This window comes from Haemaphysalis longicornis, unplaced genomic scaffold, assembly GCF_048455015.1.
Source record: "Haemaphysalis longicornis isolate Haplotype H1 unplaced genomic scaffold, Haemaphysalis longicornis Haplotype H1 scaffold_2, whole genome shotgun sequence".
In the NCBI taxonomy this organism is placed as follows: Eukaryota; Metazoa; Arthropoda; class Arachnida; order Ixodida; family Ixodidae; genus Haemaphysalis; species Haemaphysalis longicornis.
In genome coordinates, this window is record NW_027526295.1 from 276870157 (window position 1) to 276895859 (window position 25703).

A 25703-nucleotide genomic window follows, 5' to 3' on the forward strand; every position below is an offset into this window, starting at 1 on the left:
ACCGCGCAAATTCAACTCCTGCATTCGCACTTTCACATTCTTCCCCTCGGGGAAATGCGGGGAATTTTTCTGTACGGATGGTTTGGACTTGTGGTGAGATTTTTGCAAGATCGCCCGGGCAATTGAAACGCGGACCGTCTCTCGTTACATCTCTTATTTCTCTACCCACTCGCCACTGCTTCGTTTTATGTCGATTTCGTCTACGCCAGTGATCCGACAATTGTTTTAAAGACGAAATTCTTTCTTGGGCTACTTAAACACAAAATTCACCCGCATTTCCCCGAAGGAAAGCATGGGGAAGTGCGAATGCACGGGTGATGCTATGAGGGGGAGTTATGTTGAACTGTGTTGGCATTCGCCCGTTAGTTGCATTTAACACCCCCGCGTGATCAAGTGGGGATTCACACACCCCGTTAGTCGTTCTCTGGAAATCTTGGTGAATTAAAGTGTGTGTTCGAGGAGATCACACACACACGCAAGTAAAGTGAAACGACAGTATTCTTTATTCAGCACTTGTTGATGTTGTCGTTGTAGTTGACGGTCATTATGACCGCCTTCTGGTCACTGAAATGTACGGTCAAGAGTTGTTGCAAGACCGCGCGTATCAGACAGTTCCTCGCAAAGGCCAGGTCGATGTAGCTGCCGTTGATGGTGGTGGGAGCCTCTAGCGGTAGGCACGTCATGGAGTGGTTGGCGAGCATGTATTCCATCAACCACTCGCCGCCCTTTCGCACGTCCACGTTAAAGTCCCCAACAACCACGACCGGGTCCGAGGGCTTTACGCGCCTGGCCCCACTCTCCATCGCCGCGTCCACGTATTCGACGACGTCGTCACGCGAGATGTTTGGCGCGAGGTAGAGGGTGACGACCACGATTCCGTCGCCCGAGTACGCGTCGGTGTAGACGGCACTGTACGGCGACTCGTCCCTGACCGGTGAGGTGGACACGGCGTGCGACACGAGGTTCGCGTAGACGTGACCGACGAGGTAGACGCCGCAGTACTCGCCCCGACTTCCGCTCCTGGCGAAGCAGCAGTCGTCGATGGGAAGTGGGAATGCACGGGTGATGCGAAAGAATTCTTCTTGGCCAATCGCCCTAAGTGGGTATGTGCTAAAGAAATTAGGAACTCTTCTTGGCCAATCGCCCTAAGTGGGTATGTGGTGCGGATGGACGGACGGCGGTGGACGCGTGATTCAGGGTCGCTTAAGAAGTTCATTCGCACTTAAAAATTTTGGCCGGTCTGTCTGTCTGTCTGTCTGTCTGTCTGTCTGTCTGTCTGTCTGTCTGTCTGTCTGTCTGTCTGTCTGTCTGTCTTTATGTTCCTCGATTCATACACCCGGCCAAAAGATAAAACGAGTTCTGGAAACGAGAAGTTTATATCGGCAACACCTTTGCAAATCGCTGAAACCATCAACACATAAATCGTACTACACACTTTCCTTTTAATTGAAAGTAGATGTTCGTTTTATGTATTTGCGATATCAAGAAAGAAATCACTGTTGCAAACAATATCTTGTACCAAAAATACAAAAAGAGCTCACTCCCGCACCTATACCTCGTGGCGGCATTCGAAGTCCAACACGAACGAAAGCTTCCAACAGATGGACCGTGACCAGTGGAACGCGAGAGAATAGAATTGACTTGAGAAAACCTCCACTGTATTTATCATGGTAAGAGTGAGACGGGAGGGAAAAGGCGTAAGAGGGGGGGGGGAGAAGAAAAAAGGTATTGACGTGGCACGGGCGGCAAAAGTCTATCGCCTTTCGACGACATTTGCAGCGAAGCGAGCGGATACGCCGCCACTTTTTCCAAACGGCACATCTAGGAATCTAGCGCTAAAATTATGATTGAGTTTCTCTCTTTGGTTCAATGATAGGACAACCGTAGCAAATAGATTTTCAGCTTCTGCAGCTCAAATAGCCTATTAAATTTCACCTTCTTTTTGTTTTAGAATGAAAGCAAATATCCGAAGCAATTGTCTCTTCCCTTGAAATTCACATCAAACCAACCAATTAGTCTTTGGCAAAGCTACCTCTCAAATGACAGAAGATGTCTGTTGCCCTACTCCCATTTATTCTCGGTTGTAATCACCATCCTGTCCACAGAAACACACAATATTCTGCTCGCCACTTCCGCGCACCAGAAGCGGACATGTTTTTTAAAGGGACACTGAAGTTATTTGTTAACATTGCGGGATTACGAGCGCAAATTGTAGTCCGGAGTCTCTAGGCCCTGTTTCGACCACTCTCAGCACGTTTACGCGAATTTATTTAGTAGAAAAATCAATTCGAAAATGCTGTCCTCCTCTCTGCACCCTCACCCACTTTCTGCGGCGTTTTCGTGTGATGTCAGGAGGAGATGAGCTGGTAATTGTCTGCGCTACTGCACGGCTCGCCGACCTTCCGACAGAGTTTAAACTAAGCCACAACACGTTTGTGAATGCCAGAATGCGCCTTTCTTTACTTTGTTAGTTTGTACACTGTATCTAGCTCCAAGTCAAGGTCGCTTCACACAAGCGCTGCACAAGCGCACATGCGACGCTTCGCTGACTGGTACACCAGTAGGAAAGCCTAAGGCCATTTGAAGGCGGGAGAAGAGTCAGCGAAGTCAATACAGGTACTAAGGAAACAAAATCAACTCATAGTTTTACCGTACAGCGTAAAACTAGGGGGCAGGAAGCAATTTTTGCGCTGGGTGAACAAGCACAGCGGTCAGCAGCACAACTACGCATCTGTGAACGCTTTTCCGTCTAAGAAATGCAATTGCTAGACGTAAGATATTGTGGAAACTTGGGGGATGCTCCTTGCACGAGCGCAATACAACAAATAGTCACCTAAGCTGCTTGATATGCTAAAACTAAATAGAAGTGTAAACTGGTTATACATTATATACCTTATATTTCCAATGTTAGCAGCGCTCGCCCGTTTTTAGAGAAGCATATAAGAATAATATTTTCCCGGTGTCATTTTCCCGAACATATACGGTTCTATTACCCAAATGGGATGATCCGGTTAAAGTGCAGTCAGTTAATGACTACCGCCCGATCACGTTTGCGAACGTTGATTATAAAATACTGATGAAAATTTTAGATGCAGAGCATCTGATTCACTCGCCTTGTCCCTCCGGCGTCGTCGTCGTCGGCGGCGGCGGCGTTGTCCGCCCCTCCCCCATTCTCCTCGCCGCGCCAGCTGCGCTCTCCACCGCTCACCTCCTCTCCTCTCCGACAGCGAACACTCTCTCGCGAGGGGCATTGGCTTGGCTTGGCTTGGCTTGGCTTGGCTTGGATTGGCTTGGCTTGGATTGGCTTGGCTTGGCTTGGATTGGATTTGAATTGGATTGGATTAAAGGGGATTGTGTTGGATTGTGTTGCGTCATAGCCGCGGCACGTTGCGTCATAGCCGCGGCAGACGCGCTGGGGCCGGCGCATGTGCAGTACTTTCTCTTCCGCGGTTTCCTCTCCTTCGGGCGCGCTGCGCATATAACCGGTGTGCCGTTCTCCGGCGAAGCAACATCCACGCTTGGCTCAAACACCTAGAGTCCACGCCGCTTTACAAGTACGCCAACGTCGTTCGTCATCGACTGGGACCGGCTTACGCAGTACCCTCAACGTTATGCGCGCAATAAAACGCGGTCCCTTCGCCACTCCGCCTATGTGTCGCATCTACACAGGGGTTCCCGCGGGGGGAGGTGGGAGTTTTTAGCGAAAAGGTTCCAAACCGTCATAACGTCCTTAGTTGGGCCGCATCAGACGTGCGGCCTTAAGTGACGAAGTATCGTCACCAATGTCCATGTTGCTCGGAGTGTCTTGAAATGCTGTGATTTGATGTGCCGCCACGTTGCGATGATGCAGATTGACCTTGAAAAACCCTTCGACAGAGTGTGGCACGAAGTGTTATTCTGTATTCTGAAACATGCAAATGTGGGGGAGGTGCTATACAATGGAGTGCATATGGTTTACCAAGGATGTACCACGCAGTTAGTTATAAATAAAAAGGTCAGCAAATGCGTTTCTGTGTTATCGTTTCTTGATGTCGCCCCTCCATTTTTGCATGTTTTAGAGCCTTTTTGTTTAAAAATAATCCAAAGTAATGGAGTTAGAGGATTTACTGGGAACTCAAGGGAAGAGCGGTCGTTGACCTATGCGGATGGCGTGGCAGTGTTTGTTACAGATAAAGAGAGCGTGCAAAAAGTGACGGAAATTACAAAAGATATCTGAGCACAAACCTGTAGTGCTGTAAACTGGGAAAAATGTTCGGGACTCTGGCACGGAGCATGGCCCACCAAACCAGAGTTTTTTGAAAACATCCAGTGGTTTCAGGTGCCGAAAAGATATCTTGGCGCATCGCTTGAGTGCTTCCAAGGTAGTAGCAAGCATTGGCAGGAAGAAGCAGTAAGATTGCGTGAAAAGGCAACGAGGTGGGGAGGCCGTAATCTATCGATGTTCGCTCGTGTCACTGTCTGCAACATGCTCTTCCTGGCCAAGGTATGATATGTTATGCAAGTAATACACTGTCCGCGAGTAAATGTGCAGAAACGGCAGCTTATTTTTGCTGTATTCATCTGTGGTTCCCAATGGGAAAGAACCAGCCGCAAGAATCTCTTTCGTAAAGTGCGAGCGGGAGGGGTGGGCATATCACACCTGTTTTTGCGACTTGTAAGCAGATTTATGTTTCTTCGCGATGCAAGTGATGCCTTTCTTCGCGCTAGGCCTCGTCGCCGTCGCACCTGCCGCGGCTCGCCGCCTCGGCGGCCGCCGTTCAGCCCCGAGATGGAGGATACTTCCCCTCGGGCAACGATCTCCGACTCCCAAATGTGCGTGGAAGTTCAAGGCGAAGACATTTCACCCGAGGAACTCCACAGCAACGCCGGCTGGACGCTCGCGGGGGAACGCATGTCGAGACTCCGTCAACGAGATCTTGTCGCGAAGCTCGCCGGCTCCAACAACCATGTCAACAAGAAAGCGAAAGACAACAAGAACATTCGAGCCTCGGTCATCAAGGCAGCGAGAATGCCAGCCATGCCACTGGAGGAAAGCAAGATCGTGATCAGACCACGAGGAGGACTTGACATCGTCAGGAGTGGCACCACGACCGTCGCCACGGCCATTCTTGCCGCGGCAAAAATTACGACTGAAGAGAGCGCATCGGATACCATCTGCCCGAACGCGCAACAAAACATCATGGTAGTCAGCACGCCCAAGGAGGAAAACGCCCTCCGCTACGCAAGCCTGCAAACGATCAACATTCAAGACAAGACCTTTGAAGTCAGCGCGTACCGCACGGCGGCGTACGACAGCGTCAAGGGCGTAATCCGTGGAATCCCTGTCGACGCGAGCGCCGAAGAACTGGACCGAAACATCGTCAACCACAGAAACCCACTCGCCGTAGGCGCTAAACGAATCGGCAACACGACCACGATCATCGTAGCCTTCAGAGGACCCAAGGTACCAAACTTTGTCCGATACGGCGTCACGCTCATACCATGCCACCTGTACAGAAAGCAAATTGACGTCTGCCACCAGTGCGGCAGGGTCGGGCACCTCAAGGACGTGTGCCCGACGTCAACCAGCAGGATCTGCATGGGCTGCGGCGAAGCAAACCCCAAGGAAGACCACAACTGCACTCCCAAATGCAAACTATGCGGTGGCGCACACCCGACCGCCGCGAGAGATTGTAAAGCCAAATTCAAGGTACCCTACGTCGTCCGCAGGCGGCAGTGGGAGCGCCGAAAGGTCAGCAGCCAGCTCCCGTCGGAGAGCGACTTCCCGCCACTAGACCAGCCAGCTGCGCGCAAGTCAAGGACGCCATCGAGAAACCGCGCACCGTCGAGAGATAGCAGTTTCAGGAGCCAGTGCAGAGACGCGCGAAAAATGGGAACCCAAAGATCACCGTCACGCGAGAGATTCAGTTGGGCCGACACTGCGCGAGGTGTCCTGAAAACCAGTCCGAGCGACAACACCAAGAAAGATGACAAAGCTTCAACCAAGGAACGAGATATCAACGAGGCCCTAAGACAGGAGAAAGCGGCCCTGAGAGCCACCATCAACAACCTCACCAAGGAAATCGCGGAGATCCGCAACACTCTCCACAACGTCGACCAGCTAAGATTGAACCCAAGAGGCAGCAACAAGGGCGAAGAAACTACGGCCGCTGAAGACAAGGAACCGGCACCGAAGAAGAGGGCCGTTGAATTGCGTAAGACCAAGAGCAACGTGAGCGACTGCAGCCCCGGCAGCAGCAACAACAACGTCGAGGCCAAACTCAACAGCCTGGAGGGTATGATCAAGTCGATGAAGGACGCCATAGACGGCTTTCAAACGGAGAACGTCACCAGACTAAACAATCTGGAAAGAAGCGTGCAACTAATACTAAGCCACCCAACGTTCACGCCCCTACAGCAGCCAGTCAACCAAGTGCCGCAACCCGGAGAATTCCGACTAGGACAATCATGGCCACCAACTCCACAGGCATAACAGTGTGGCAGTGGAACTGCCGCGGCTTCGTCAAGAAGAGGGCAGTGGTCCAGCAACATATTGTGCACGCCGCGCGCAAGCCCGACGTGCTTCTACATTAAGAAACGCTAACGGACAAGCCGTCCCTTCCAGGCTACAGGGTGCACGCGGGCCCGCCCGATGGCAGAGGCCTGTGCACCCTGGTCAGGAAGGGACTCACCTTCGTTGAACACCGGCTAAGCAACGTGAAGATCGAATACACGCTCACCGAACTCATACCGACCAAGCAAAGAAGAAACAGCATCTTCATTTTGAACATCTACAGTAATCCATCGCAGAGACTGCAGAAGTTCAAATCTATTCTTCCCAAGGCAAGCACGACGGCCGGCCAGAGCACGCTGATTGCGTGCGGTGACTTTAACGCGATGGATACGGCGTGGGGCTACGTCAAAAGCAATGCGAAAGGCAGAAACCTATCCCAAGACGCGGCGGAACTTGGCTATGCCCTCATAACCGACCCGGCTCACCCAACGAGACTTGGTAACTCCGTTTCCCGAGATACCACCCCCGACCTAACGCTCGTCAAGAACAATGAACCGATCACGATCACGTGGAGGAACACGGGGGTGGACCTCGGTAGCGACCATATGATCGTGGAAATCGTTGTACCGGAGCAGAACCGTAATAACGTCAGGAAACATACGTGAATCGATTGGACCGCTTTCAGAGACACCGGAAATCAGGAGGAAGAAGAAAACACAGAAATCGACGACATCGAAATGTGGACCAACAAGGTTCTACAAAACGTTCGGAACTCAACTAAGAGCATAGAAACAGACCTTGAAACGAACAGAATGGACAGCCGGCTGGCCCACCTCATCGAAGCCAAGCAGTCCATTCTCAACAGATGGAAAAAGCAACGCCTCAATCGTAGGCTACGGAAAAAAGTCGCAGAACTCAACAAAGCAATCGAGGAACACTGTCGCACGCTATGCGCGCAGCAGTGGAACGAGATATGCAACGCCGCTGATGGCCAGATGCACAATGGGAAAACATGGAACTTGCTTAAGCATCTGCTCGACGAAACTAAGACTAAGTCGCACCAGAGGGACCGACTGGCGAAACTCATCCATCGGGAAGTCATGAAACACGGAGCCGACACGGTGATGAACCGCATCAGCGACAGATACCTGCCGACTACGTCCACGGAGCACCACGGGCCGTACGGGGGGCTACCCAACGAGCGCCTCGACAGAGACATCGACTTAGAAGAGGTTAGCACAGCGCTGCAGGACCTCAACAGCAGGTCGGCGGCCGGACCGGACCGCATCACCAACAAGGCACTCAAGAACCTCGACGACAAATCCGTCGAAAGCCTAACGGGCTACTACAACAAATGCTGGAAAACGGGGACGCTGCCGCAGCATTGGAAGAAGGCCAAGACCATCCTGATCCCCAAGCCGGGCAAGCCACCCGGCACGGACAACCTCCGGCCCATTTCGCTAACGTCTTGCGTGGGCAAGGGGCTGGAGCACGTTTGGCTGAACCGGTGGCAGGACTACCTGGAGAGGGAAGGACTGTACCCTGCCACGATGATTGGCTTCAGACAGCGCCTGAGCACACAAGACGCGATGCTGCAGCTCAAGAACGCAATCGTGGACGACACCGGCATCTCGCAAGACAACAAGACCATCCTGGGGCTCGACCTGCAGAGCGCTTTTGATAAATTGAAACACTCGGCGATTCTGTCCCAAGTCTCCAAGCTCAACATGGGCGAAAGGAGTTACAGTTACATCAAGGACTTCCTGACGGACAGGACCGCCGAGCTGCGGGCTGGCGACATACAACTGCAAGACAAGAAGCTCGGGAGTACCGGCACACCGCAAGGGTCCGTGATCTCGCCGCTACTGTTCAACTTGGTAATGATAGGAGTGGCCGACAGGCTCGCGAAAGTGGGGGTCCGACACACCATCTACGCCGACGACATCACGATATGGACGACCGGCGACAGCGACTCCCAGATCGACGCCAAGCTGCAGGAGGCCGTCAACGCCATCGAAGACCATCTCGATGGCTCCGGCCTCGTCTGCTCGCCAAGCAAGTCGGAGCTCCTGATAATACCACCACGAAGAGGCAACACCAAAAACAGACAGCGGCGAGAGCACGAGAAGATCAAGATCGTAACGCGGTCCGGGCAGACGATCCCCAAGGTCAGCAAGATCAGAGTCCTGGGCATGGTCATCGAGAAGCACAGAAGAAACGGCGAGACCGTCGCCCGTCTCGCCGCCAAGGCGGCCAACGCGATGCGTCTCGTCAGGAGAATCACGTCCCGCAAAGCCGGCATGAAGGAGGACAGCCTGATCAGGCTCGTCCAGTCCTTCGTCGTCAGCCACATTGCGTACGTAGCGGCCTACCACAACTGGCTGCAACACGAACGGAACAAGATCAACGCCATCATCCGAAAAGCATACAAGTCGGCGCTCGGCTTGTTCGAGTCCACGAGCACGCCCCGATTCTTGAAGCTAAGGGTACACAATACGCTTGAAGAGATTGCGGAGGCGCAACGAACGGCTTCAGCTCGAGCGCCTGTCAACAACCAAGGCCGGGAGGAAGATACTCGAAGACCTGGGTCTCGGACGTCAGGACGGGGAGAATGCCAAACTCTCCATCCCCGACGAGATCCGGAGCAAGATCAGGGTAGACCCCTTACCGAGAAACATGAATCCGGAATACAACAAGGGAAGAAGGAATGCGCGAGCCAAGGCCCTCATCGACATACACGCCAAAGACGGACACGTGCGGTACGTGGACGCGGCCGAATATCAACGAGAGGCTTTCGCCGCAGCTGTCATCGAAGCGTCCACGGGTGCCGTGAGGACGGCGGCGAGCGTCAGATGCACCAAGGCGGAATGCGCGCAGGAGGTCGCCATCGCCCTGGCCATCGCCGACACAGGCTGCCGCACGTTGCTGAGTGATTCGAGAACGGCGGTGCGCAACTACGCCAAGGGACGCATCTGTGAAGAGGCCGCGCGCGTGCTGCGCGGAGTCAAATTGGAAGAAAAAAGAGTGAGGATCAAGTGGTTCCCGGCGCATGCGGGCGAGTGCACGTCGGCGAGAAACGCAAACCACAACGAGACGGCACACGTAGCGGCACGAGCTCTAACCAACCGCGCCCCCACGACCGACCGTCCCGCGTGGTTCGGAGCCAAAGACCGCATGACGGACTACGGCGAGATCACGAAGGCCTACCGCCTGGCTCGCAGAGTTCTCCCACCCCCGCACCCGGGGCTGAGCCGGGCGGAGGCCGTACTTCTAAGACAGCTACAGAACGGGTCGCTACCCACCCCGGCCTTGTTGCATCGTATGTACCTTGAAACGTACCCGACCGACAGGTGCAAGGTGTGCCGTAGGGAGACGGCCGACCAGTACCATATCCTGTGGGACTGCTCAAAACAACCGGAGGAAGCGGCATCGAGAAAAATCCCGCCGCGGCTGGAAGAAGCCGCGAAGAGCTACGACCGCGAACTTCAACTTTGGGCCGTCCAGCAGGTCCTGAGGGCACTCGAAAGGCACGAGACTCGCGAGCCGTCAACGGCGAGCGGATGGCTCGGGCCGAGTAACGACTAACCCCTAGGACGACGCAGGGCCCGCGTCACGGCGCACAAAAACGCCGATCTGAAGGCACAAATAAAGTTTACTCCAATCCAATCCAATCGCACATTTCTACAAAGTGTCTTGATGGGTTCACTCCCGCAGTTTGTTGTTTCTAGTGTTGATGAACGTTACACGTTGAGAGGTTACCTGAAGGAAACCGTTGAATCTTTGAGATTCCGCTGTGTAAGGTTTTATCTTGAATACCTTTCAAGTGTTTCAAGAAAACGTCTGTCAGAAGATCTTAGAGATGTTCTTTTTCCAGTACCGCTGTACAGAACTATGTACCGCATTGGGCCAGGACAAGATGTACTGTGTCGGGTCAAAAAGATGGCAGTCCCAGCATGTATGAAATCATTCTTTTTTAAGCTTCATTCGGGAAGTCTTCTAGTCAAAACATGGATGGCTGAAAAAGGGTTGTTTGTGCCATGGACAACAGTTTGTCTTTTGTGTAAGAAACCCGAAACAATAGACCACGTTTTCCTAGACTGCTGGGATGCCGTCTTTTTTTGGGACGTCCTTCAGCGTACCCTGAAAAAAGACTTGCCTGTGACACCGCATGGAATCCGTTTCATTCCAGCAGACAAACATGACAGTGTGCCGTACGATTTGATAATGTTTTTTGGCTTACACGCCATCTGGCTGAGTCGTATAGTGGTGCGCCACTCTGATGCTGACGGGAAGACTGTCAGCAAATACTTTGCTCAGAATTTCAGTATGCTGAGTTGAAGGAAGTAATTAATATGCAGTGCTCGGAGCTTACGTGGTTGCCAATTTTGGAGGAATTGTCTTCTTTCGATGTTTATGATAGTTTTCGCCCACCAAACTTCGATGAACGGTTTTAAACCGACACTGATGTGTTTTAAACCAGCAACGTAGACACTGATGTGACTGTTTGTTCAATATCCAATAAAAAAAAAATCACCCGTGGCCGAGTGGTCTGGAGCGCTAGGTATGTTATTGCAAGTGTTTTACAAGTTGCGAGTTGGAGTCCCTGATGGTACATTACTTTTTATAAGTTGACTTTTTCATTTTCATCCGATGTTTTACATACTGAGTTTACCTTTTTTTGGGCCGTAACGTTCACTGCTCCCCGAACTAGTTCACAGAACGCGCGCAGGCTGACACTGGCGCGCTAGCCAGTTCTCGTTGGCGTGCTGTTGCCATAAGCACCGACGGCTTGCCGGCAGTGGCAACAGGCCAGAATCAACACACTCTTGGCCTGGTGCGAACACGCTTTTTACGATACAGGCATGAGTGAGGCAAGCTCCAAATATGTGGAAAAGCGCATGTCAATTGAGCGTCTGCGGGGACGCGGAGGGTGTTCATCCACTGCGTAAGCCTCGGCTAGTGATTGCTACGACTCAAAGCCGTCCTGGGAGGCTTATCTTATGCATTTTACAGCCGACAACATGGCAGAAGTGCGGTACGACGATTACTGAGATATCGAGAATGCCCATTCAACGATGCCGTTTGATGTCAAGCATACTGTTTTATAGAACCGAAACCGAAACTTGTTCGAATGAGCTAACCTTGGATATCGTCCAATCACGGTGCGTCTCCTCCCGCCGTCACAGCCTTTAGTTGGTGCGGCCGCCGCAAATCGCGCATGGTAGTTTTTCTTCTTTCGCGCCTTGTAAAATAATTACCGACTTGTCAACCGGCTAAACGATGAAAAGTGTACTAATTTAAGCCAGTCTATGCAGAGCAAGCAAAAACGGGAGCTTGACAAATTAACTTCAGTGTCCCTTTAATCACTTGTAGCGAAAAAAATGCTTATTTCAGCACCAGTATTGTTACCAATAAATGTGGAGCGTTATGACAAAGACAGACACGTGGATACGGGAGTGGGTATTCTGATAAGACATGGTTTGCGTCCGAATATTGCCGCAGAACAAACTAAACCTCCTAGCCCACTTTGGAATCTTGCATTTGAAGAAAACTGTTCTATCACCCAGGACGATTCGTTCACATTCACTGGCTGCAGGCTGCAAGCCAGTGTTTTGTTGTGAGCAAGCTTTAAATAATTCGTAGGGACTGCGGAACGCTCTTATCCCTGAGGCGCATTTTAAGGCAGCTATTACTTGTATCGTCTGAAGAATACGCTTTCGTTCCGCCTGACAATCATGTCTTTCGATTTAATGTCGAATCCAACGACAGTTCATACGATTACAAACGGAGGGGACAAACTAGCACAAAAGCAAGAGAGGGAGCCCTTTTTGGGATAATTAGTGTTTAATTTGTTGCCAAGAGTCAGTCTCTTCCACGGTGAGAGTAGCACCGGAAATCCGAGTTGGACAAAACAATATATTTTCCTCTCCAAAAACAAGACAACGCTAAAACAGACAAAACAGCAATAAAAGCAGACGGCACAATCGTGTGCGAAATGGGACAGGGCTCGACGAAATGGCCGTTCTGCATACTTTGTCTACTTAGCGCTACCTTATCTTGAGGGATGAAATACGTAGTGCCTGCGAAATGGGGGGATATGGCGTGTTTTTCCAAAATAGAAAAGTAGGGACCTTGCGTTTCCTGCGCCATGTTTTTTTATCATTGTCGTGCTTCTGGCTTCGTACGTGGTCTATAAAGAAAGGCAACGATTACCCGCCGCGCTTTCTAAAAGTGATAGGAATAATCCCATACAAGACAGAAGGATGACAGGGCTGTGCGACAAAGACGTGCAGACAAAACTAATGAGCGAAGGCGACGGCGTTCGCCAATTTCTTCACACGAAGATCAATTTTTGAACCTTTACCTTCATTCAGTGTCCCTCTCAAAATTCTCTCCAAAACGGGAACGGGCAAAAAGGGCACGACAGGGCAATGGTGATGCCAAAGCATTGGTCTCACAGAAATCCCTTCTATTTTTTTCGGGAAGCAACGTGAATATCCGTTATCACCATCCGCATTACCCAGCCGGATTGGCTAGGAAAGCAACGTGAATATCCGTTATCACCATCCGCATTACCCAGCCAGATTGGCTAGGAGGGCGCCTGGAGTATTTTCTGTCCTTATGTGAACGGCAAAATATGCTGTGCTTTATAGAAAAACATCTATGTAGGGATGTTCCATACGGCACAGAGGGATTCCCATTTGTAGATGCAGAAGTTCTCTATTTTTAGCCCCTTTTCTCCGCGGGTTTTTCGACAACCTCGCCAGTACCGTCGAAGTCTCTCTCTCTCTCTCTCTCTCTCTCTCTCTCTCTCTCTCTCTCTCTCTCTCTCTCTCTCTCTCTCTCTCTCTCTCTCTCTCTCTCTCTCTCTCTCTCTCTCTCTCTCTCTCTCTCTCTCTCTCTCTCTCTCTCTCTCTTTCAAAGTCGCTGTATGTTTCCCGGAGGCAATTTTTGTAGTTCATTGATATGTTACGTCGATTACAAAATGGGTTTGCCGTTAGTCAGCGCCACGTATGCCTCCTTAACGTCACCTTGTGGATCAGACGGCGTTTAGAATTGAGAGTGAAGGCAGTTCCGCTACTTTTGGCGCTCAGCAGCTGCTGACAAATTCTTACTGGGCATTGATTGGATAATATGCATTTAACTTCTTATGTCAACGCTCTAAGTTGAAAGTGCCCGTACAAGAAGAGAACAAGATAATTTTGGAATAATTAGGCTTTTTATTCATAAAAGTTATTTATACCATTCCCTGACAATGTCGTGCTATAGTTGATGGATGCTGGGTTCAGTTTAGTAACATATTTTTCGTTTTTATTACATGGCCCTTAAGGTGCTATGCACCTATAAAAGCCTCCATTTATGCCTTTCCACTGCAAGTACAGTAGAAAATTCGCCGAGAAAGGGAAAATTATCTGTCCAGGACAACACTTCATTCATGAATAAGCCATGGCAGTAACCAGATACATTCCTTTTGGTGCACTAAACGGCGCCGAGCCCATGAGCAAACATCAACAGCCTTAGGCTGCGGTGATATCCGTTTCTTTTGGGGAACGAGCGTGCTGTATTTATTCCATTTTGCTTTTTTCACCTAATAGACCTCACCACCCACACAGCTGTCTATTTCTTCGTTCGCCTGGTATTGCTGGGAGAAAACTAGAAGGCAGGAAAACGGCACTGTCAGAACAAAACCGTCCTGCGTGCTGACTCGGAGGCAACCCCCAAACCGACGTCTTCTGAATCGACTGCGAGAAGAGGAGAAATGGAGGCCCATTAGTCGGGCCTTTTCGTTCCATTACCTCGGGGACTGCCCCGGTTAAGCGAAATGGGCGTGGTCCAATTGCCCGTTAAATCTGGCATTAGCGGGTTGACAGCTCCGTTGGACGAAGCTGTTTTTCGTCAGGATACGACGCAGCTCGTATATTTGCTTGGGCGCATAGGCGTGTGCTTATCTGCTGGAGGCTCGACCCAGGAAAAGTAGTGCAACCTCCGTTTTTATTATTTTTTACGTGCGGTGACATTTAACGGCTCACTTGGCAGAACATCTGTCGTCCGGCGCAGGCGTCGGTGAAGGCGAAACGGCTCCTAAGTTGGCCAACTACACAATAATCATAAAAGTAAAGTAACTAAGTTAAAAAGGTAACTAGGGAAATTTTGTACTGGATTGGAATCAAACTCGGGGTTTCCGGAATGCATATTGGACTCCACTTTGCAGTTTCTAATTTTCCTGTTTCGTAGATGGCATTTCAAACAGCACCACAGAGAATCACAAAAAAAAAAGAAAATTTTGCCGTGGTTGACCCTTGCTAAACCAACTTTGTCGAGCGATAGATCGTCTTGGTGCGCAGTGAACGTCGCACAATTTCACCTCACTGCAAAACACAGACGCTGTTCAAAGCAATTGGCGCTGGAGGCGCGAACGCGCTCTGAACTTGGATACAGCATGCGCCTCGTTGCATCAATTTCCGATGGCAGGTACCCTCACCCTTTCCCCCTACCCCACTCTCCGCACCTTTTCCCTTGGAACAAACGAGCTATGAGGTGCTTTCACCCTGTGGGACCACACGAGGCGCTTCCTTGACCGTGGCTTGGTTTGAGATCACATTGACGCTACGAGGCGTTTTATTGGTTTGTACCAGGAGTAATAGAACTTTCGCTTTAAAAAAAACGTTTTGTTTTGCTGGACACGAACCTGACAATACCGCCACCGGGGTGGAATGACCGGATTTTCCAAGGGTTTCGATGTGTTGCATAGCGGGAACGTCGCATTGTATTCAGTACTTATGAGAAGCGCTTTGGTGTCGTCGGACAAAGGAGCGCGTGCTGGCAGCGCTTGAGGATAGACATTAGCTGCAATGGGCTCCAAGGAGCATGCATCGAGTTCGTTCAGCGAGCCGGGAGGCTCTCCATAGTCGGGTGCTATGCAGGCAGTAAACTGAGCGGCCTGTAATTTTTTAAGTCCTTCGTGTCACCTTTCTTATGGATTAGGATGACGTTCGCGTTCTTCAAAGATTCCAGTTCACTCGCAGTCATTAGGCATTGCGTGTACAGGTTTGCCAGTTTTACTTGTGCAATTTGCCAGCCATCCTTCAAGAGGTCTGCTGTTATCTGATATTCACCAGGTGCTTCATAAGCTTACTGTCAGTTATCTACAAGGTACTTACCAAGGTAATCGCTAACAGAATTTCTGCCTCCTTACATTTCAGTCAACCTAAAGAGCAAGCAGGGTTTTGTAAAGGCTATTCAACAACGGACCATACTCACACGATCAATCAGGTGATAGACAAGTGCGCAGGGTATACTGAACCCCTATGTATAGCCTTCATAAATTATGAGAAAGCATTTGACTCGGTCAAAACCTCAGCAGTCATTCAGATATTACGGAACCAGGGTGTAGACGAGCATTATGTAAGAATACTAAAGGGTATTTACAATGGATCCAAAGCTACCATCATCCCCAATAAGGAGAGCAGTAAAATACCTAAGGAAGGGCGTCAGAGAAGGAGACACAATCTCTCCAATGTTATTCACAGCAGGTCTACAAGAAGTACCCAGAACATTGGATTGGGAAAAAGTGGGAGTAATTAATATGCAGAAAACTAAAGTAATGATCAATAACTTCGGGACAGCACTGCGGTTTGAGATATGTGGAGAGGCAGTGGAAGTGGTAAGCGAATATATCTACTTAGGCCAAGTTGTGACCCCAGATCCCAACCATGAGGCAGAGATAATTAGAAGGACAAGAATGAGGGGAGGGCATTCGGCAGGCATTGTCAGATAATGAATGGCAGCCTACCATTGTCCCTGAAGAAGAAAGTGTATGACATCTGCATCTCACCAGTATTCATCTACGGGGCAGAAACTCGGAGGCTCACTAAGAGGGTTTAACTTAAATTGAGGTCGACTCAGCAAACAATGTAACCGAAGATGATAGGTGTAACATTAAGGGACAAGAAGAGAGCGGAGTGGGTCAGGGAACAAACGCGTGTTAAGGACATATTAGCAGAAATTAAGAGGAAGAAATGGCTGTGGGCAGGGCATGTAATTCGAAGGCAAGATAACCGTTGGTCATTAAGGGGAACAGAGTGAATCCCTAGAGAAGGCAAGCGTGGCAGGGGGTGGCAGAAAGTTAGATTGGCAGATGAGATGAGCGGGCCAAGCGCTGGCCGAGCGAGCCCAGCGGCGGCGGCTCGCCCGCCCGCCGCCGTTTGTATTACCGGATGTAAACAAACGTTTCGTTTCCGGCTGCGTCAGCCTACTCTGCGGCCATGATTGGCTACCTGTTACCTGGTTTTGCGAATTGGTAAGGCATTCGACATGTAATCGAAAGGCGTGGGTTCGGTCCCCACTCTGGGCGCGTGTTTTTCTTTCTTTCTTCTGTATATTTAACAAAAAATGTGTTGTTCATTAACCGTAATAAAAAAGAAAAGAGCCTAACCACACCCCTATGCCTCCTTTGGCGTTGTAGACTGCTGACCTATCTTTCTATATATATATATATATATATATATATATATATATATATTGCCAAAATCTTTAGATCGTGACATGTCGCTCAGAAATCGAGCCCATTCCATTTCCATTCTTTCAAGGGCTGTCGCCATTCCGCGTCCCTTTTACCCCTGAATCGTGACCGGGAGACATGATCCCGGAGTCATTCCTACTCCCGAGTAGTAACGTCCCAATAGAGAATTCTCATGTCATGCTTAGGCTGTTCCTTGAATGCGTTCGAAACATTGCTCCTTGCGACGCAGCTACGCGCGTGATATACATGACGCTGCAGCATGTTCCTCGGATCCTCCAGCTTCTAACAAAAAATTACAAAAAAATGCATATGAACCGGGAATGGTATGAGTGGTTGTTTGAAAAGAAATGAAAAGTTTGCGATGCTTTTACGACTTTAATCTGAGTGTCCGCATGCATGGAGTGGTTTCGGGAGGCCGAAGAGCAAGAAAGGCCTCTCGCAAGACTGCGTAACGGCGAAAAACAACAAAAAGCCGGAGTGAATATCAGGTTTAGCGTCACCGAAATCCGCTTACCTGCTTCACCCAAGATGTTCGGGATAAAAGAAAGGGAGGAAAAGGGGAGGCACAAAAACGACATGTATCCGCCCATGCGTTACAGAAAGCACAGCCGAGGGTTTACACAACCTATAAGGGGCTTAAAAGAAGATATAATGTTTGGCTATTCTCCACGCGCGCAAAAGAAGGAAAGTTGAAACGAAGGCAGTTTGCATAAAAATCTGAAAGAGCCAAGGGGCTGTGAACATCCCCCTTTTGAGGAAAACCAGATTTGTGTCCGAAAAGCTGTCGCTACGCTGACGCAGCGAAAAGCTGCTTGTTTTCGGCTATTCAACGCCACGTATTTACGTAAGGAATTGCCGTCGTGTGATAGAACGCTATGTGGTGGAGGGTCGTATACTTGATTTGAGAGATCCCCTGCTTCTAGTTGTGGTTTTGTTTGTGCTGTATTTTTTGCCTTTCACCCGCCTGCCCAGTGTATTATCCCTTTTCAGCACTTTCCCAGGGTGCGGCTTTACATTTCGGGCCTCAAGGCGCCACGGAAATTAATCAAAAGGTTTTCTTGCCTTTCGCCATCCTTTGGAGCAGTGCTGCCAGGGTAGCGCTTCGGGGTTTGTTTGTTTGTTTATTTTTAGTTATTTTTACTTATTTATTTATTATCTTTATTTATTTATTTATTTATTTATTTATTTATTTATTTATTTATTTATTTATTTATTTATTTATTTATTTATTTATTTATTTATTTATTTATTTATTTATTTATTTATTTATTTATTTATTGACATACCCTAAAGGTCCCGGCGGCAACGCATAGTGGGGAATTTACACAATCAATGTTTAAAACACATACAACAGAAGGGAGAAAAAGACATGCGCAGGAAGAGGGACATCAGGGTGAACGTGAACGATAACATGGAGGATTTAAAATCGGGTCAAAGTTGGGATATTCAAGAGTCACTTTCAACATTACAATCGTTTACAATCAATGTACACTTCTTGGTTGGAGATAGGCAAAAAGGGCTTTCTGAAATGAAGCAGGTTTCCTTATTGCCGCAATGCATTCCGGTAACGCATTCCATTCTCTCATTGACAATAAAAAGACGGAATTTTGATACTTAACTGTTCTTGCAAAGATGAGAGATACCTTGTAAACGTGCTCAACACGCGTGTAAGTGTGATGCGCAGGAAGAATGCGCGTAGCCGCGAATGAAGGGCCACCAAAATAAAAAGAGTGAAAAAAGGACAAACGCAAAAATTTGCGTAAAAGGTTTAAAAGATTGAGCGTGTGCTTTAAAAGGGAAATACTGTTGTATGGAATAACTACGAAAACAGTTTAGCCCCGTTGCGCTCATGAAGGAAATGATAGGAGTCCTTGGCGGAAATGAATGGAGATGGAATTGTTTAGGACGCCTTTTCTTCGAAATGCAGGTTTGCCCAAGAAGTTAAGGGTCGACCATCGTCATGCCACCGCCATCTTCAGGGATGAGAGGACAGTCTGAAGCGAAACCATCATCGCCATTGGCCCCGTCATCTTCGACGACGCAGTATATTTGCCAAGAAACTGAATCTAAGTAATTATAACTGTCGTCGTTGTTTTTCCGCGCGTCGTGCGACGCAGGAAAACAGAACGTGTGTTACCCAGCTCACCTATACGCCCGGCAGTCGTCAACCTAGGTCAAGACTACTCACAGGTAAACATACATGTTATCACCGTCACCTGACCTCTATTTTTCTCGCCTCCACGACTGCTTTCTTCCCGAAGCACCTCAAAAGCGCCATAATTTCGTGAAGTACCTCCCCACTGCAGCACTTACCGTAAAAACCCGCTTATAATACGAGGTTTTTTCCCAAATTTTACTATCTAAAATTTGGGCCTCGTATTATATGTGGATCCCAAAGCTTTCAGCCTAAAATTTGCACTTTCGGTTTCAGCGGAGGGTGCGCCATCTTGCGCTGGCGTTAGCTGGCTGCTGCTTCTCTCAGCCGGCGCCATTTTGATTGTTTTGACCACGCGAAGGATCTCGGCACGTTCACCGCAAGTCTATCGCGATGTTGGGTGCACCAAAACAGTATTCGGCTGCAATTAAAAGAAAAGTTATTTTATGCGCCGAGACCATCAGGAATTGCGCCGCAGGACGGCAGTTCGGCGTCACCGAAGGCAGCATTCGTGGGTGGAGAAAGGAACTGGTGCATGACTGGATAAAGTCTGTGCGGTGTCGGCGGCCTGGAGCACTGTTTGGGATTCCCGTCAGTGCTCGTGTTGGACGCCTAACGCTGCCACCTGGCCGATTCCGTGAAGAAGTTGTAGCGCGAACGCCGCACCGAACTCATTGTCATTCCAGGAGGAATGACATCCCAGCTGCAACCGCCAGACGTTTGCATCAACAAGACTTTCAAAGACTGCATCAAGTCCTGCTACCAAGAGTGGATGAGTGAGGAGACCCGTAAGTGACAGCTACCGAATGGCTGACGCGGGTTTCTCCAGCGGTGCTTTGTGGCTGGATCGCGGATGCGTGGGCCAGCATCCCAGAGGAGCTCGTCAGTCGCTCTTTTAAGAAATGCGGCATCTCGAACGCCCTTGATGGCACTGAGGACCACTTTCTGGGGGAAGACATTTCCGACAAGGCGACTTCAGGAGACAGCGGCAGCGAACCTGACTATGACTGAACGGACGTCGGGAGATAGTACCACCGAAAACTGACAATGACTGAACGGAAACTGCAGTGCAAATAAATGTTTTCTGTGCTCTTTACCTCGCATTATATGCGGATGAAAACTTTTTTTCTGATTTTGATGTCCCCGAATTACACCTCGTATTATACGCGGGTCCGTATTATACGCGGGTTTTTACGGTATACTCAGTTTGATCTTCCTGTTTTCAACAGCGTCCCTGTTCTACTTGTTTACGGTCCTTCAGTTCCACGTGCCCCCGGAAGAGTCGGTGGCTGAGCAAACTCCGGCGCTTTGTTTCCCGCCGGCGAGGTCGGTGCCAAAACATAGCAGCGACCGCCAGAAGGCGGCCACGCAAGTGTTCGTGACGCCCTTCAGTCGGCCACGCGTTAACGCCGCTTGGAGCCATTAGAGGTTCAAGCGTTGCCGTGACTACCGGCGACAAAATCTGCTTCCAACGGATCCGGCTACTTTGCTGAAGCCTATCGATCAGTTTTCACGGTCCGTCGGGAAAACTGAAATGGTGTGGTCGGACCTGCAGTCACGCGACAGGGTCTGAGCTCACGAGCATTCGGCCACAAAAGGTTGGACTCCCTTTTCCAATGGGGTAGTGTACCGTGCGGCTTGGTAGTTTGTAGCCCCACATCCTCTGTGAATAAAGCATATCAATTTCAGGGGCACAGTTATACTTAAGACGTACTCATTTTTTTTTCTTTTTGCTCTGGTGCAGTCCTAACATCCATTATTAATTCGTAGAGTTCTTTGCGTACCCCACCACCGCTTAACTTTCTGGCCAAGAAAGTATGGCGTGTCAGGGATAACCGCAGCGACAACGAATTGCAAGTACATTAAGGCGAACAGGCTGCCAAACTACTAGCGCTGGTAGCACGTTCATGCATGTTACATTATTTAGTGCAATCTCAATCTTGCGCAAATGTCTGGCAGCACACAGCTACATAACCAACACTTGCAGTGACATTTGAATTAAAAATTTGTTACGAAGGCTAATGAAAACCACTGGATATGACCCCGAACATTACACGCAAATGTATTTTTATAAACACGTTTATTTATGGGGCAGTCCTTGTACTCCAAGAGTGTTTTTCGGGGTCCCTTCACGAGATATAGCTTAAAGGCATTCGCAAGGTGAAAGCGTTTTCTTGATGGTTGACTGTGAAGTCGCCTAAGTCGATACAGAAGCCATCCACCAAGTCCGCATAATTACCAGCGGAGGAGCAGGAGTAAATTTTATTCATGCGAGCCTTAGGTGCTGATGTCTGGGCACCTGCCTGGAGGGGGGGGGGGGGGGGTGTTTCTCTAGTCCAGATACCCTGGCCCGTGCTGACCACCCGGGCCCTCTCTATCAGGCTACACTGGAAGGAGAGGTTGGTGGAGCTGGTCAGCCGTGCCACCCCCTGCTCGTATGTACGTTGGGGATTAGGAGTGAAGGACGGGGTTTGTTGACAGCCCGTTGGTTGACCAGGTGGTGCAGGCTGCCAGGCTGGGGCAGTATTTGCAAGAGGCGGGGTAGAGGTTCGGGTACAATGCACGGAGTGGGGCATATTGGGCGTAGGAGTTTGTTTGTAGTCGTCGGTATATGGCAGCTTCGGTTTCGGATTGGTGTGGGAGAGTGCCGGGTATTCCTGGCGCCCGTGCCGGTAGTGGGCGAGTATGTCGGCGTATTTTCGAAGGGACGTAGGATTGAGGATGTCGTCAGCTTGTAGGTTATCTCACTCTAGGGAAACGGCCAGGCGTGGGTAGGCGCGGGAAGCGGCGCGTGCCAACTAACGCAAAAGGCCCTTGCAACCTTTATGGAAAATCCTCCTTCTTTTTTTCTAATTTGAATATTGTCACTTCCAGTCAGATTTCTTGGCTACGACGCATGGGGGCAGGATAACGATAAGGCTCAAAAGACAGGATAAGGCTCGCTCTACGCAGAACGCATAAATTATAAACTTACTGAAAAAAAATGTCCCTTCTTTACAGCATCAATTAAAACATTCTGGACATCGCCCAGTTCGTGCAATACCGCCGCAGATATTGCTTCTATTAGCTCAGTTTCTCTCATTTGTAGTGAACAGTTGTCTGAGTACTTTGTGAGCAACAAATGGTCAACAAAGGCGCAACAGATATTTGAAGAAATCATGTCGACTGTGCTAATCCATTTCCAGCGCACCGTACTGAGGTGACTGTGGAACGAATTTGAATTTACTACCTGACACAGAGAGAAGCTCGTGAGTGTTCAGCCAGACTCGCTCCAGGGTCCCATAAAAGCCTGGTTTGCACTCGTGCTTTGTTTAACAAAACACGCCTCTCCATAAAGTTCATTCTCTCTCACCAGCAAGACGCGCAAAGCCCGGCCGAAGACAAACGAAGTTCGTCTTTCTAGCTCTCAAAGCCCTCGTATCGTATCTTCGCTAATGACCATCGAACTCTGGAGGAGAAAAGATCTCTTTATAAATCCTCTCGAATTGAAAAAAAAAGAAACGACTGTAATGAAATGCCCGAGGGCCAAAAACTTCCCCGTAAGAGCAGGAAAAAGTGAGTGAAAAGGGGGGTCCTTTAAGAGGCAATAAAGCAGGCCTGATTTGTCTTCGTTGAGTAAAAGGAACACCTTTAATCCCAGATAGTTCTCTACTCTTTACCATTTTATTGTATTGTTATATGAGCAACTCCAAATGACCTTTTTTTCTAGAACCGCTTTCCTAGGCAGACAATTTTAAGAACACACAATCGGTAAGCATTCCTTGAGCTCGCGTAACGTCCAGCAACCATTTTAACAGCGAAGCTGTTGTACAAGCCGTAACTTCGCAGGTGCAGGAAAATAGTCCAAGAAAATACCGAGCGCTCGTGAGCGCGTACTTCGCGGGGACCGCCGAGCGCCCTCGGCACGCACAGTGGCTTTAGCAAGAAAAAAAAAGAACTCCAGCGCTAATGCTAAATGTGAAAAGACAGCCTGCTTGGGTCATCGCGGCCGCCGCGCTGTAGAAGCCATTGTGGATAATCGTGTGCCAAGCCTTCTCAAGACTGCTTTCAGATCTCGGCCGCCACCGCTGCCTCGAAGCGATGAAGAATAGCTGGTAGAAGTCTGCAATACTGAGGATGACTTTGCATTCACCACCCATGGTCTCCTGGACTGAGGAACCACTCCCACATCACCAGGCTCACAATAAAGTTTTTCCTCCTCCTCATCCGCCCGCGACGAAAACGACGACCCCTTCGGGGCATATGACGACGATTACTAGGACCGCAACTATGCAAATAAACAGTGATACTGAAGCTTAACTACGCGTCCGGCAATGCTCACCTACAACAGCATCGCCATTCAAGTATCGCCATTCACGCTACCCTGGTTTTTTTCTTCCATTTATTTGCACTTCCATACATTGATTGATTGATTGTAGGGTTTAACGCGCCGACGCCACGTAGGCGATGAGGCGCACCGTAATGGAGGGCTTCGGGTTAATTATGACCCCCTGGGGATTTTTAAAGTGCGCCGAATTCTCGAACACACAGACGTTTTTGCTTGTTGCCTCCGTCAGAAAAGCGGCCGCCGCGGCCGCGAATCGAACCCCCGCCCTCGTGCTCAGCAGCACAACGCATTGGAAATTCTCTGTTGCTTAAAAAAAAACAAAAACAAAGAGATCTGATTCTCAAAGAACCCCCACTATAGCCAGAAACACGAAGACTATAGCAGTAAAGTCTAAACAACGTTTGCATATAAAGGGGGGAACAAACTGAACTCCTCAGGGGCATCGTAGAAAAGGAAGGTCTCACTGCGTGTAGTTCTAGCCCTAGTTTGTGTTTTATACAGATTGAAGACTATGCATGCCTCATCAAGCTCAGCCTGAGCACAGGCGTAGAAGCACACGAGTCGTTCAAACTATTAGCTGCGAGGGAAAAGAATTGCCGACTTGACGAGCGAGGTCTATTCTTTCGCAAAAGTGAAGGTACAAACACAAAGGAAAATTTTCTCGTTCGTTTCCCGATAGGTTAGCACGCGCTAACGAGCGGTAGTGCTTGTGAGAAACTGAAGCATGTATATAAGCCAACAAATATGGATTCCGGAAAGGAACTATGATAGCATGCATTTAGTTTGGAATGTTCTTTTGACTGCGTACGGGGTGCCGTAGCTGATTCGGGTTGGCGGAAGGGCTTGCACCAGCCGGCACGTGTCTTGTTCGCGGAGGTCGTGACGTTGGGTGTAAATTCTTTGACAGTGATGTATGAGTGATGTATGCAGCCTTCAATGCATCTCCGTGGAGGGAACGCGGAGCGTGCGCAGTGTGGTCACTTGCGGGACAGCGCCTGTGGCTAACGTCACGGTAGGATTTAGGGTTGATGAGAAGACGTGCCGCGCGTGCAGACAGGGAGGACGAGAAGGGCAGATATGCGGGGGGAGGGGGGTGCACAGGAGGCCTCGTTGCTGGAGATACAGCCGGATAATAATTCATCGTTGTTGGTATCTTCTTATTCTTTAGGAACACCACTCTCCCATTGCTAACAACAATCCACACAGGCTGTCAAAAGAGAGATCTTTAGTTCATCCAGTGTCAAGGAAAAAAAAGAATACTTCAGTGCTCGTAGGCTGTTCACTCAGCCAGTTCATGTGCGACTTCTGGATGACAGCTCTGCTCATTGCGCTAGGAATTAAGGCTGTACAGGTAACGGTGCAATGGTAGTGTTGGGCTGCTTCCATTGAGTCTTACTGTAGCGTGTATGCCACGAAGGTGCATATTGCTGCACATACTTGTTTATTTGATAATTTTTTGGCCGCTTTCTCGGCGTCCTTGCACGCACCCACAGCCAATCTTTCCTTGCTCATTCTCTTGTTTTGTAATCATTCGGAAGTTTTATTTTCGCTCTTCATGCACCCGACGACGTTCTTAGGGGAAGACACATGCCAGTCTATATGCGAAGCATACCTTTGCATACTCCGGATCGGTTTTTGGCGGGCCTTTCCTGAAACCATTTATCGGTCCCCAGGGGATCTTGTACTGCTGCAAAGAGAAATTGTGCCGTAATAGGGCATGAACACGAAGCATACATAGAAAAAAACTTTCCAAACCGCTGGCCGATCTCATATTTGTTAACATTGGAAAAGGAAACAAAAAGAAGAAACAAAAAAAGAAACAAAGGAAAAGGAAGCATTTGGGGTGCTTAAGGCGAAACAAAACTGCATAGCCAAGCACGATTACCAGTGTTCTTTTGATTAAAACAGACGTTGAATTGGTTTTTGCAAAAGCTGATGAAGAAGACTCGGTGAAGAGCAGCGTCGATGACCGGTAAGGTAAAAACAACAGTATTGAGGCTGAGCCTCGCAATGGTGGCTGCTGCGGCCCGAATAACTACATTCGGGCAGTTAAAACGGACCAAATGGGGCCAGCTGCCCGCGTCGACATTTACATTTGAGAAACATAGGGCCAGGTGGAGCGGGCTGTGGTGGCTGGCAAGTCATATGGTGTCCTGGACCAAGGACTTCAGCGCCTGAAGACTCCAAGCACATTTTGTCAACAAAA

The 25703-nt window shown here is 49.4% G+C and overlaps 1 protein-coding gene across 2 annotated transcripts in view; it reads right to left on the reverse strand.

The window, feature by feature from the left end:
* Nucleotides 1–25703, reverse strand: part of LOC144167798 (putative G-protein coupled receptor 150) — a 168482-nt gene that overhangs the window by 95730 nt on the left and 47049 nt on the right. Inside the window, exon 2 of one of the 2 annotated variants that reach the window (XM_077696972.1) lies at nt 25110–25184. The exons of the other annotated variant lie outside the window; for it this stretch is intronic. The gene's annotated coding sequence lies outside the window, so the exon portion shown is untranslated. The remainder of the gene's footprint in view (nt 1–25109; nt 25185–25703) is intronic. 2 annotated transcript variants of the gene reach the window in all.